Here is a 12,760-nt window from a genome sequence, read left to right on the forward strand (position 1 = left end):
CAGTCATAAAACCCTGCTACGGCTTACAAAAAGATAGTTGTCGGGTACTGTGATTAACATTATATTTTTTTTAATGTAGTTTTTTTCTATTTTTAGCTTTAACTTAACTACTATTTTTGTTAAATATAGTGGACAATTAATGGCAGTAAAACTCCTTGCTTTTGGCTTTAATGTTCATTTCACACAGAAAGAGGGCTTTTTTAGTTCAGTCACCTCCTATAATGTATATATGGGCTTTTTATTCCATGCTACAGTCTTTCTCAATCAGAAATGTTTTACTTTTAGCTCAAATGGTTATGCATTGGAGTCCAAAAACTCAGCTACAGCTAGTTAAGCACTATAATTATAACAAATAGTTGTAAGTGGCCATAACCAACTATTTAACTATTTAAAATAAAAGGCCTATTTAGTGTCATTGCAAATTTTATACAGTAAACACTACTTTTTTTTCTACTCAGTAGTATCTCTTTGATTTCATCAACTGAAGATGAATTGCGTATCATGTGAATCACTAATGGGCTAATGCTCGACTAAAAGAGCGTGTCAAGAATGTGCTAGTTTGCTTTCACTCAATCTATGTTGTTTGCAAGAAAGTCGTATTCACTCCTAAGTTTGCTGTCTGTCCAGGAACAGCCTGTATTCCGCTCCAAATTGTCTTGGTGTGGAGCCAGAGGCTAAAGACACACATGTACACACAGCTGCTGTAATTCAAGCGACACAGCATTATATTTTAGTGAGTGGTCAGTATGCTTTCATTTTACTTTACACAGCTAGCTCACATCTAGTCTGCTCATACCAGCTGTAGTTCAGACGGGTGAAATCTGCAATATTTACATCAAATGAAAGGAGGTAGTGCTCCTGGAACGTAATTACGTTAAGTCAGCATATCTACTTTCAATGGATGTGATTTGGCAGCACTTGTAGAGGCAGTAAACAATATCCATTAACATTTGGCTAAATCACCAGAAGAATTATATACAGTGTTTAACTGGGAGGTTCATGCTCTCTCCTCCACAAATATAAAGTGCTGACATTTGAAACCCAAAACAACTCCAACTCTCTGATTGAAAGGTTTTTACATTTCTTAAGGAAAAACAGCATCCTTGGCGATAGCTCTGTGAAGGTGAAGACTGAATATTTTCAGCCTGCCTCTATTAGTAAAAAGTATCAGATATGAGATGGCGTGACTAATGGAAAGCTGATGGCGCAATTCTACACCCAGCAACTGATTTGTTTACACCCTCTGAGTATTTATTGATCTGTTTATGCTGGTCTGATTTTTAAGTTGGCAATAGGATGCCCAGAAGAAACCATTTTTAACTCGAGTTATGAGGTTAGTGTTGCCATAGTATTGCAAGAGAACTGATGCATTTGTTGTCAAGTGAAAGAGAATTTCCTGAAAATATTCACAGTACTATACTATACCTCACTAGGCTTAGAGTGGGGAATTGTAATCAACCAAGTAATGATTACAATTCAATAACTGCTATGGCTACTGCGCAGTGTGTATATTTATACACCCCCAACAGAAAGAAATTCATGTGGGCACAGAATGCTAATAACACTGCATCACTCTCTAGAGTTGTCTGCACTGGGACAAAGATTCCCATGTTTTGAAGGGAACAAAGGTTTTTATGTCTCTGTGAGTGAGTGTTTCTCCTGATCACTTCATGTTGCTGCAGTACACAGACAGGCTGGTGCTGTACAATAAGTCCCTGATGAGCTGTGGTGCTGGGAGTGGAAAAAGGAAGAGAAAGGAAGAGAAGAGCTGATGCATTTCCTCTGGACACACACTGTTTGAGGGTGTTGCTGATTTGTCATGCAAGTGTGCACTTCGAAGTGTGTGCATGTAACTGATGCACATGCATACACACACACCAATACACCCACATAGACACACGCGCACACACCACAGGCACACCACAGGCAATTCATTAAATTCTACTGCTGATGGTAACTTGATATGCAATAAGTCCCATGCATGGGCCAGGGCAGCACAATAGTGAGGCCAAGTCTCCAGTGGTTGGTGTGTTTACTGTCCAAGGCAGCCTCAGTCATCTAGCCTGCCCTTATTCTGTCACTGGCACTTTGTTTTTCATACAAATTTTCATTTTCTGAGAAAATCCGCTCTATTCAAATTAAACACTGCTTTATTTAAGTTTTTTTTCCATTCAAGTACTTGGTATTTAATATATTTATGAGGCATTTGGGCCTTTTTTTTTAGATAGGATATTGTAAAGCAGCCAGGAAAATGGGGAGAGATGGGGGTTGGTTGAAGGCACCCGGGCCACTGCAATAAGGACTATAGCCATAGGTGCTCCACATCGCCATTCATTTCTAGTATTTGAGTCATTTTCATTTTACTATTTTATTTCAGAATCATATCCAGTAAAGTTATCAATAACTTCCCTCCTATATGTAAGTAAACTCAGAACCCACATGTGGATGGTAGGTGGAGGTGGGGCTGTTATATGAATAGCAGTCAGTAGCATCTAGTGATTTTTACATAAAGGCAAGCAGAGACCATGCATCAAAGAGATAAACTGAACCAGATGTCTTGTATTCCTATATGCTGACACCCTCTCTGCATCTTGTAGCACTCTCCCCGGACACATTCACCTTACTGCACACACGTTCCTGGCAGGTTCACTCTTTACAGGGGGACTAAAAATACGAATGAAAACTTACGGCATTTTATCAAAACAACTGGTAATTCAGTCAACAAGTTATTTTTCATAGATGCCAATCTGATGATGGCAGAACCTGCACTTGTCTGTTCAACTTTTTTATTAAACCAGACATGGTAAAAGTTGATGATTGCTCTCTCCATTTAAGGCTTTTATTGCTAATGTGCTAAAGGGGTTATTAAATGTTTCTTCATGGGACAATTTCTTCTACATCACTCATGTTAGCCAATGTGGATAGTAAGAAAAACTTACTTCTTGATTAATCACAGTATAGTTCAGTGATTTACTTGCTACTGTTTTGTGCAATGATGCACCGATTATAGCAGTGAAAGCAGAGCCAGAGACAACTTGTCTAGTATGCTGGTGACCTGTCAGTCTTCTGCCTAAAACCATCCACATTTTGCATGCAAACAGCTAAGGATAAACATAAATATTTTGCCTCTCAACTAGAAAAGTTCCAGCTTTTGTTAATGGGGCACAGACACATCCATAAAAATGACAAAAACTATAAAGTCTAATGGCTCGGAGTCAAGCTAACTTCAGGAGGCAATAACTGTGGCCACAAGATGGAAGTAATTTAAAGGATGGATGCAAACAGACAACATGAAATGCTTTAGGGAAGAAACATTTATTTGAGATGTAAGGCAACAAATCTCTTTCACTTTGGTTGGTTTTAAATGATGTCCGTTTTTAAATTTCACAAGGAAAGTACTGCTGCCTTGCTTGCCCCGATGGAATGCCATTCATAGCAGTTATAGAGGTGGCTGCAGCACATGGGAGACCAAATGTGACTATGTACTATAAACTTCTAATCATAAAGGTGCAACAATAAGCACCAAAGAAAATGTGTTCTGACTGCAATAGCAACCTCAAGCTATCTATATTTGGTGAAGGACTAGGGGTTGTATATTTGCTGATACAGTTTCCGTAATCACATGGGAGTGTGGTATAATAGCAAGTGAGGCTCAGTGGCTCATGGAAAAACAAGAGAATGGCTTGTAACAAAATATTAATAACTTTACACACACTCTAAGTAACTGTACATTAGTGCTTTCCAGCCCACAAATTGCTGAGTTCATTTAGAGTACTCAGTGCTAAAGCTGCCTTCTGTGCAGATGACTGCCACTCTCACAAAATTTAGATGTCTACGTGGTCAGTGAGCAAAGACAGCACTGACGGGTGCCTGGGGCTGGATCCAGGCTTAGTCTGTGCAGTCAATCAGCCAACTATTCTGTCAGGCTCAAAGGGTAAAAGACCTATTAAAATCCAAAATACCTCTGCTGGGAATTAAACTAATATTCACTTGTAGCTGTCTCTAACCACGTGCTCAAGAAAGAGTTTTTTTTTTTCTTTTTTAAAATGAATTTCAAATATACCCATACAGGGGATTTAGATAAGGGTGAAAAGGAATTATGCAATAATCACATTTATAAAAGTAAATAGAATCTTTTCCCCAGAAGCGCAGGTGTCTGTTGGAGTAGGGGTGGGGACGGTTGGGAGGTTCAGGTTGGCATGTGTGCATCAGTGACCTCATATCAACCTTACAGTCCTTATAGCAAGAACAGGCCTATGACTGATATCATCTGACAGACTGTACAGAAACTATAACCAGATCTGATCCGTGGTGAAAATCCTATGCTCTAAATATGGCCGCATGCAGAAAAAAGCTTTCTTTAAGTGGACTCGCTTGTGTATTACGGTCAAATTCTGTGTCAGAAAGGAAGTGTTTAACTACACAGCAGGAGGGAGTATTATGAATATGAGTAATACATATGCATTGACTAGTCCTGGACCTTGACACCACTGTGACAATCCAGTATCTTGTTGAAAATCAAGCCAAGATAGACGGATAGACTCTGGCTTATAGTGCAGAGCACATGAGCTGAATGACACTCGCTGGCCAGACGCGGACACAAGGACAGGCTTTGGGGCAAGCTGTTATTAAGACAAGAAAAGGCTGGACATCTGTGTTTGTAGATATAGTTAATGTAGACAGACGGGTAGCAAACCTGCTCTTACACACATTGTGGTATCACTTGTTGACAGTCAGAGAACACACCTGCTTGTCAGGCCACACCTTGTCTGATACTGTTTACCAAAAGCAGCCTTCCTGCTGTGTAAAGCTACAGATTTTTCCCTGTACTGTTAATCTGGAAGACAGCTGTTACATGTTTTTTCCTATTTCAGAAATCTGACTGTAAGACTTGAATCTTAGTTGCTTCTTACTTAGCTTCATGCTTCCTTTGATAACAGTTGGGGGAAAAAAGTTGGTATTGTCTTAATCATTAATCAGATGAGAAACAGTTGCAGTGGTAGAAATAACTTTTCAAAGCACTGCATCCTTTGCGTGTAGTGTCTCTCTCTCTCGCGTTCTCTTTTGTAAAGCACCGAATAACATTTACATCAGTATTACATTATTCTGTTTTCGCCTGTGCCTGTCATTATAGGGCAACCTCAGTGTGTGTGGACACAATGCAGAGAGCAGCACACAGGAAAGAAATGGTATTACAAGCAGTGTTAGGTCAGACAGGTGCAGGACATAGCTGGCAGAGGGAAGCAACCACATAGGAGAGAGCAGCCTGCTGGAAAGGTCTGCAGAACCTCTTAACCTCTGCATTGTTTCCAAGCCCACAGACACACAAAGCAGCACAACACACACCTGCAGGCACAGACAGCACACCCACCTCTTTGGAACAAAGTTAGAGCAATAGTCTGGCATATTTTTGGCATGTGCTTCTCCCTTGTGTATGATGTAGAAATACGAAAGCAATGCTGCAATAACAATATGGGATATATGCAATTAAGCACGAAACACACACCATGATGCAGGAGTATTACTCACGTTATAACACTGGCTTTTCTTGGGATGGCCTCACAAACACCCCCCCCCCCCCCCCCCCCCCACACACACACACACACACACACAATCACACACACACACACACAATCTTGTAATTAATCCAGGAAATTAATGTGTGATACATCCATTTTCGCGAACCACTTTTGCTCAACTTGAAATCTATGAATATTCTAATTGCTGCCTTTGGGCCTTTTTGCAGTCGAACTTGGCGCTACTTATTGATAACAATGAAGGATGCGCGATATTTAATATCTGGGGTCTGCTTTTATTACTCGGTGTTGCATCATTTTCAAGAATATATAAAAAAAATGAAGCGCGATTGTGGGCATTAATTCAGTTGTCGTGCAGGCTGGAAATAAAAATGCCATCATTTGTGCATTACCCGTGTATGATCTGAATGTATGACCCACTGTTACTGGTCAGGTAAGTTTGCTTCTTGAATCGACAGTTTGTTGCCCACTCGAGCTTTGATCTGATTATCCAATAAAATGTGTAAAACTGTGACGCGTGGTCTGCCGTTGGAGCGCACACTCAGTTAGTTATTAGACGTGTTACTACTGGTGCCCAGAGCTGTTCAGCTTAACGCACTGAAGCCTCTATCTGCTGCCTTTCGCTTTTTGTATTGTTCGAGTAGGAGGAGCCGCTTTCCTGTGATTGTCTGCCTCCCTCCCATCTCTCTTTCTCCCTCTCTCTCTGTCTCGCTCTCTTTCCCTCTCTCATTTTTCCAAAGTTGAATATTCCAATTGCCTGGGAGCTCTCGCCAGCGGAGCGGTGCAGCCCACTGACTGAACGGCACCGGACTGGTGTTTTTGCTTTGCGCCGCGCTGTGCGCTTTGTGGAACAGACGTGAAGGAGTACTCTTCAATACCCCGGCTCGGCTCATCCCCTCCCTGTCCACCCTTCTGTGTTTCTTTCGTTTCGGGGCTTCTCTCAAGATGACAGAAGAAAAGAGAAGTGGGCATGTAAAGCTGGTAGGTGTCTGAAACCCCTCCCCTCCGCGCTCAGAGGTGTCTGACTCGGTCTATCTGTGTGGGGGTTCAGGTTTGTGGGAACGCTCAGACAAGCCGGGGGAGAAAGAAGCGCCCGGAAATAGAAACGGGAACCGGTGGTGCTTTTCCCAGCCATCTATGGGATTTTTCTTTACGCGTTTGTGTAAGCTTTCTCTTGAATGGAACCGAGCCATACGCGCACGAACATGTCTGAGGTAGGCTGCTGGTAATAATGCTCAAACTTAGACATTAGTGCTGGGACAGGTTTTCTCAGAAGCTTCCACGTCCGTGTGTCCCCATCTGATAATATACTGTACGTGCAGATTTGTGTATGTGGCAAGTTAAGGCAACAGCAGTGTATGCACTCATTGGTGGTCTAACATTAGATTAAAACGGCATTTTTTGCTTACGAGGGTAATTTAGGGGGAAAGATGGGTAAATAAAGCATTTACGTAGTGTGCTCCAAAGTGCCTCTAACTCCCATCAGAGCTTAAGATAACCGAGCTTTAGTTTGGATACCCCTGCTGCGCATATGATGGCATACTGTTTATTAGAGTGATTCAGCTTCAGAGAGTCTTGTATTATGGTTATGTTTATTTAAAGGGTTTTATAGGCTCATTTCGCGAGCTGTAGTGTATCCATGAAACACAGACGCTCGAGATTTTTGCAGTTTATCTTGTCCCGGGGTGAATGATAGACTATAAACAAGGGGTCCTTATTGCATCCTCGTGCTTTTCAGAGCAATAGAGATTCATCCAAGCGAGAAACATCAACCTGATTTGTTTTGAAAATTTTGTGGAACTCTCTGGTAACCAGTAATGAACCCGATTGAAATAAGTTTTTCCCCTATTTTAAATGCCATTTTTGTAGCACTCTCGCTAAGAGAACATTTTTAACATTAATAGAATTTCTTTTCTTTTTTAAATCTCTATACTTTGATAGCAATATGCGTGCTACACTTACACAAATTAAGCCTTTACTTTTTCATTTTAGCTAAATCCAATCTCTGCCACCGTAGCACTGAAGGGAACTTGTGCCCCAAAATTAATAGCCCAACAAACTGGGATGAAATACACAGACAACATTGTGTTTAAGTGTCGCTACATATCGTTCATCTCACGCAGTGCTGAATGCCAAACATTATCCTGGACTTCTAATAATCCTGCTGAGCTCAGCTGACAGCATGAGGAAATGTGCTTCTTGTTAGGCTGCTGAAGTGTTTTGCAGCACTAACAAGTAACTACTGTTATGTGATAGGTGCCTGTCAGGTCATACGTCTGTAGTAGTTTGCGTTGTTTTTCTTCAACCTTTACTCGAATCAGTCCCTCCGTGCTAAATCTCAAATCCTGCTTTCCAGATTGCTACTCACTGCCTCTCCACTCACCCTCTCTGTGCCTATGCCACCAGTTTGCGTGAAGCAAAATCACAATAGGGTGGACTAAAAGCTGAAACCCAATCAGGCTTTTGCAATTCCTCTAGCAGAAGTTTTCCCAGTTCTTTTTTTTTTCTCTTAAACCCTTGGCGCTGACTGTCTCCTGCCATTAGACAACATGGCTCATCAGACTGATTACACATCAGCATACTCATGTACGCTTCCATCTCAAACAGACAAGAATGCAGTTAATGCTCCTGGCTGCTAGTTACACTCTCAAATGCCATGTGTTCACTTTCCTGACTGATTTTCTATCTTTAGGATTGTTTTCCTGTTTCTCACTTTATCACCCTCCCCCTCTTCCTTCCTCCCTTCCCTTCTTATTATTTCTCTCCCCTTCTAACTCTTTCTATCTCAGAGGAAAAAGTGGGTGTTGTTCCCTGTCGGTACGGGAACCTACATCACAAAGCTCACTGTTATGCCTGCTTTACTTTCTATCAGCTTCTTTTGCTTAGGCTGTTGTGTATACATTTCTGTCTATTCACTGTGGGCAGCCAAAAGAATTAAAAGAAAGGTGGTAGCCTTGTTGTCCAGTGATGCATGTTGTAAGATTAAATTTAATGGATCAAGGGAGATGCAGCAAGCGTGATTCATTCAACAAGGTTTAATGGATTAGGTCGTGTAACGGTCACGTCTTGGATTTGAAAAAGCTCGACATTGCTGCTGCCAAAAAATATGGACAATATTGGTACCAGAGCCTCCCCTGCAATGCTGAGGGTTAGTTCACTTAATATAAGAATAAAGCAGTAGACGTGTTTCTCTTTGTTCTTACTTCCTAATGTGCTGAATTTCTAAAATACTTCTGATTGTCCTCTGGCCATTTTTTCATTTCATTTCAAGTGATTTGTGAGTTATATGGTATTTCTTTAAAGTCACTAAAGCTGTAAAAATCATTGGAGACCAGATTTGTGTTCATCAGTTTAGAATGAGCCCTGTTAGGTCTCCTTTGATTTTCGAGATTGCAGCAGTTGCATGTCAAGCCCCGATCACCTTGATCAGATTTTGAATTAGCCCACCTGTTAATCTGAAGTTGGTATAGCTGCCAGTAATATACCTTAAAGCACATAACTTCATCTGAACTACATGACAGACAGTAAGTGGTAGCTTGTACCATTTTGTGCGTCTGCACAGAGGTGGCCAGCTTTGTGCAGTCGAGGGATATACGGAGTGAAGCCATGCATCTGAACTTGGGATGTTTTAAAATCCCCTCTGCTCTCTTGTTCCCTTCAGCGTTCCAGCTTTCTGCAACAAATCTAGAACACAGCAATTCCTCTAATTCTCTAAAACAGTTCAAATGAATCATCTTAGCGAGCAGACATGGCCCGCTTAATAAACTGTGTGCTCCTGAGTTTCTACCTTCAGCTGTGTTGTTTTTGCACATATGCGCAGTAAATGAGCTGAGAAAACAGTTTTGTATTGACAAATGTTGGGGCTAATGTAGAGGCAGACAAGGTTTAGGTTTAAATAGCCTGCTATATATTTCAGTTATTGCTTTACGATTTTTTAAAGGTCTTTTTGCGTGTTCATTTTGCACTAGTAATAACACCCTAGAGGATATGCTTTTGTGATGGGTGCAAAAGTGATGGGTTGGTAGCACTGAAGTAAGCATAATCACAGCATCAAATGCACTTCAGGGTGCCATTAACAAAACCACAGGAATCTGCAACAAGCACCTATGTTAAATGGAAAGTGTCAAAACAGGTGAACTAGCAGGGCCTGCTGCCCATTGTTTTAGAAGAGAAGCATGCTGTTGATCATTGTATATCAAATGATAACAAAAAAAGATGTGTGTTGCAAAGAATTTCTAGTTCTTTCTTTGCCTCTCTCCCACTGTACAGCTGTTCAGTTTCTTCACATTATTCATATTGGTCAAAGGCCAGATAAATCTTGTGGAAAAATTACTCACTTGTGTAGTTGTAGCTACAGTGAGGGCGATGGGGATTGAAATTAACCATGCATATGTGAAGGTGGTGGTAATTAGTTGTAAAGAGTAGAGGGACCGAGTGAGACTAAAAGATTGCCAAGTCTGACTGCGGATCATTCATTAAAGAAAATAGTTTCTGTGTGATATAGTATTGATCTGCGGAATAAATCTTGGAGTTGAGACCTACATCGCATGGATGGATGTATGGTGTGACAGATTGCCTCCTGTCTTTGTCTCCAGACTCCTTTGATCTCTTCAGTGCACTCAGTGCAATGAAGGTCCCTGCCAAGGGAGGCATAGCTTGTCTCCCAGATATATTTGCTCTGCATGTAGATCAGCAAAGAGTACTCATGCATGGCACCACATTGCTTAACTTTCTTCTCCCGGCCAAAATGCCGTTTTATTCTTGTGCTAGCATGAAAGTCCTGCGGCGCCATCTATGTGCTCTACTATAGTTTTGTTAACGTTATATCTTAACACAGGCAGAGGAGCTTCTGTATTGCAGTGCTAGCACGGGGAAAAAAGCCTTGGTAATCTAAAACAGTGCACTGTGCTGTTGAAACAAAAATGACTATATAGAAGGTTACATAATCACAAAATTGTGGCTACAAGTGTTGGGCACACTTCTGTAAAGTGCTGAATTGTGTGCTTGTGTGCTGCTGTTCAGTGCTCCACTCCACTGTCTTCATTTTGTTAACTCTGGTCTGGCAAGCATCAGTATATATGCTGTGGCGGGAGGCATCATAGATGTTAATTAGTTTGCATTCAAGAACCCATCAGAGCTTCAGTTCAAATATATTGTCCATCCTTATCATTATGTGAGCTCCAGCCCATACTTTACTGACTTGTCCAACCTCCAAGCGTTTCATCTATAACCGAGCCTTAGTGGATGATTTACAGACTAATATCTCAGAGCTAACAGATTGAGCTTACGAGCTTTTGAGTTAAACTTGAAAATATGGGCAAAACAAGTCTTGAGTGGTGAGAGAACTTAAACCTCTGGCTGCTCGCACATGTAAACATGTATTGTGCCAAATTCTATATGCAGTACGTAACATGAAGTGCCAAGTCCCGTCTTTATATTCCTCTTTCTGTTGGCAATGTCCATGCTTGTATTTTTTTCTGTCTCTGTGTCACTTAACAGGAATGCAAACCTTTTCAACTAACACTAATGACATTCTGATATAAGCAAGTGCTGTATTTATACATTACAGATTACATATAGTTGCATGGTGGTGCAGACTAAACAAAACAAGGGTGGGACTGTGACCTGTCGTGTTGACCTGATCTGTGTGTAAGAAACACCAGATCAAAACTGGAAAAGGAGAGCTCAGCTGAGAACAGCTGAGGAGGAGGCGGCCAATTTTCATCCACACTAGTTAACAGTCAGCTGCCTATGTTGGTACAGATGTTTCCTATGATCTCACCTGCTGGCAGCAGGATCCAGAATCTGGGCCCAGTTCTGACGTCATGCTGTCCACCCAAGAGGCCTGTCTATTGGGTAAAGTGTTCCACACCTCCTGTCTGTTGGAAGCAGAAACTATGGATATTGTGAAGGTGTAGACTTCTGCCCGGGGAATGACATGAGCTGGGGGGAGTTAAAAGTCATATGTGAACAAAATGCTTTGAAGATTTTCTGGGTCTTTTTTTCTGTTATAGTAGATTATGGAAGATATTTGTTACTAGATACTAGTTCTTGAAAGTTCTTCTGGTTTTCTTTTGATTTTTTTTTCTTAACTTTACAGCAACTGTTTCAGGTGCCATTGCATTGGAAGTTGTTTCAAACTGTTCCAATTGTTCTGGAAACTTGTAACACAAATCCTTGCGCTCTTCACTTCGTGGCCATTTAACTCAGGTGTGTTGCTTGCAATAATGAACACTATAATCTCTGCAGCACAAGCCCGGATGCCGCTGTGATAAAAATAGAGGGATTGGAAATGGAAATGCAGGCGGAGAGAGGGAATAACTATAAAGAGAAAGATCAAGAAGGTAGGTGTAAACAGGAGGAGGCGTGAAAAAAGATTTTTGAGCCGCGAGGTTATTTGGGGGTTTCTGGGGAGGGTTCGTAGCTGTACAGATCAAAGAGCAAAGACAAAAAGTTAAGGGGGTTAGAGGAGGGAGGAAAAAAACACGACTGACTCATGCACTCACATATAGACACGTACATAATTCTATCATACACAGTGATCTGCCCAGCAGGTGCTTTTAAGGAACACCCTCCTACTTAAACGACTTCTTTAGGAATGATTGATGCTCTTTAGAACCTCTGCAAGAGATTATCTGTCACTGTTTCCAGGGAAGGGTTTATTTACAAACTGCTAGTTACTTCACTGCAGCTGAACATTTTATCTACAGCCAGCATAATTATAAGTGGGAATTTTATTTGACTGATTTTTACGTGTCCTGGCCATAGGTTCAGTTCCGTGTTGGTATAGCAGTGGCTATTGTTAACTTTCCCAATTATTTTGTGTGGGTTTGCAGTGCCCTGGGGACTGGCTTTTTTTAAAATGCCGGCAAAGCTATTGTTTAACAAAATACCTATTGATTTGTGTCAGCTCTGCTCGTGGGGCCACACTGAGGAGGGAATGTTGTTTTGTTTTCACAAACTAGTTACTCGGAATGCTTTAGAGCACTAACTCCATCTTAGCTCAGGCAAGTCCAACCAACAGGAAAGACGAGGCTCATTTCTATTTATTCTAATTGATAGTACAGACTTTTATAGAGTCTGACCTAATGTTTTTAAATGTGTTCTGGCACAGCAGATGTGTTTGTATTTTTATAATAAAGCTATTTAAGATCTCATTTTTGCAAAATCTGCACAGTATTAGAGCCTGATCAATGTAGAATTTTTAAGACCATTACTATATT

At 41.1% G+C, this 12,760-nt stretch overlaps 1 protein-coding gene across 5 annotated transcripts in view; it reads left to right on the forward strand.

Moving 5' to 3' along the window:
* mid2 (midline 2) overlaps positions 1-12,760 on the forward strand; it is a 177,496-nt gene that overhangs the window by 55,810 nt on the left and 108,926 nt on the right. The window contains exon 2 of one of the 5 annotated variants that reach the window (XM_085362872.1): positions 6,278-6,751. The exons of 3 other annotated variants lie outside the window; for them this stretch is intronic. The gene's annotated coding sequence lies outside the window, so the exon portion shown is untranslated. The remainder of the gene's footprint in view (positions 1-6,277; positions 6,752-12,760) is intronic. One more of the 5 variants, XM_085362863.1, reaches the window with a different exon arrangement.

Source organism: Diplotaxodon limnothrissa, linkage group LG2, assembly GCF_057381915.1.
Source record: "Diplotaxodon limnothrissa isolate DT_005_m linkage group LG2, D_limnothrissa_male_GT1.1, whole genome shotgun sequence".
Lineage (NCBI taxonomy): Eukaryota > Metazoa > Chordata > Actinopteri > Cichliformes > Cichlidae > Diplotaxodon > Diplotaxodon limnothrissa.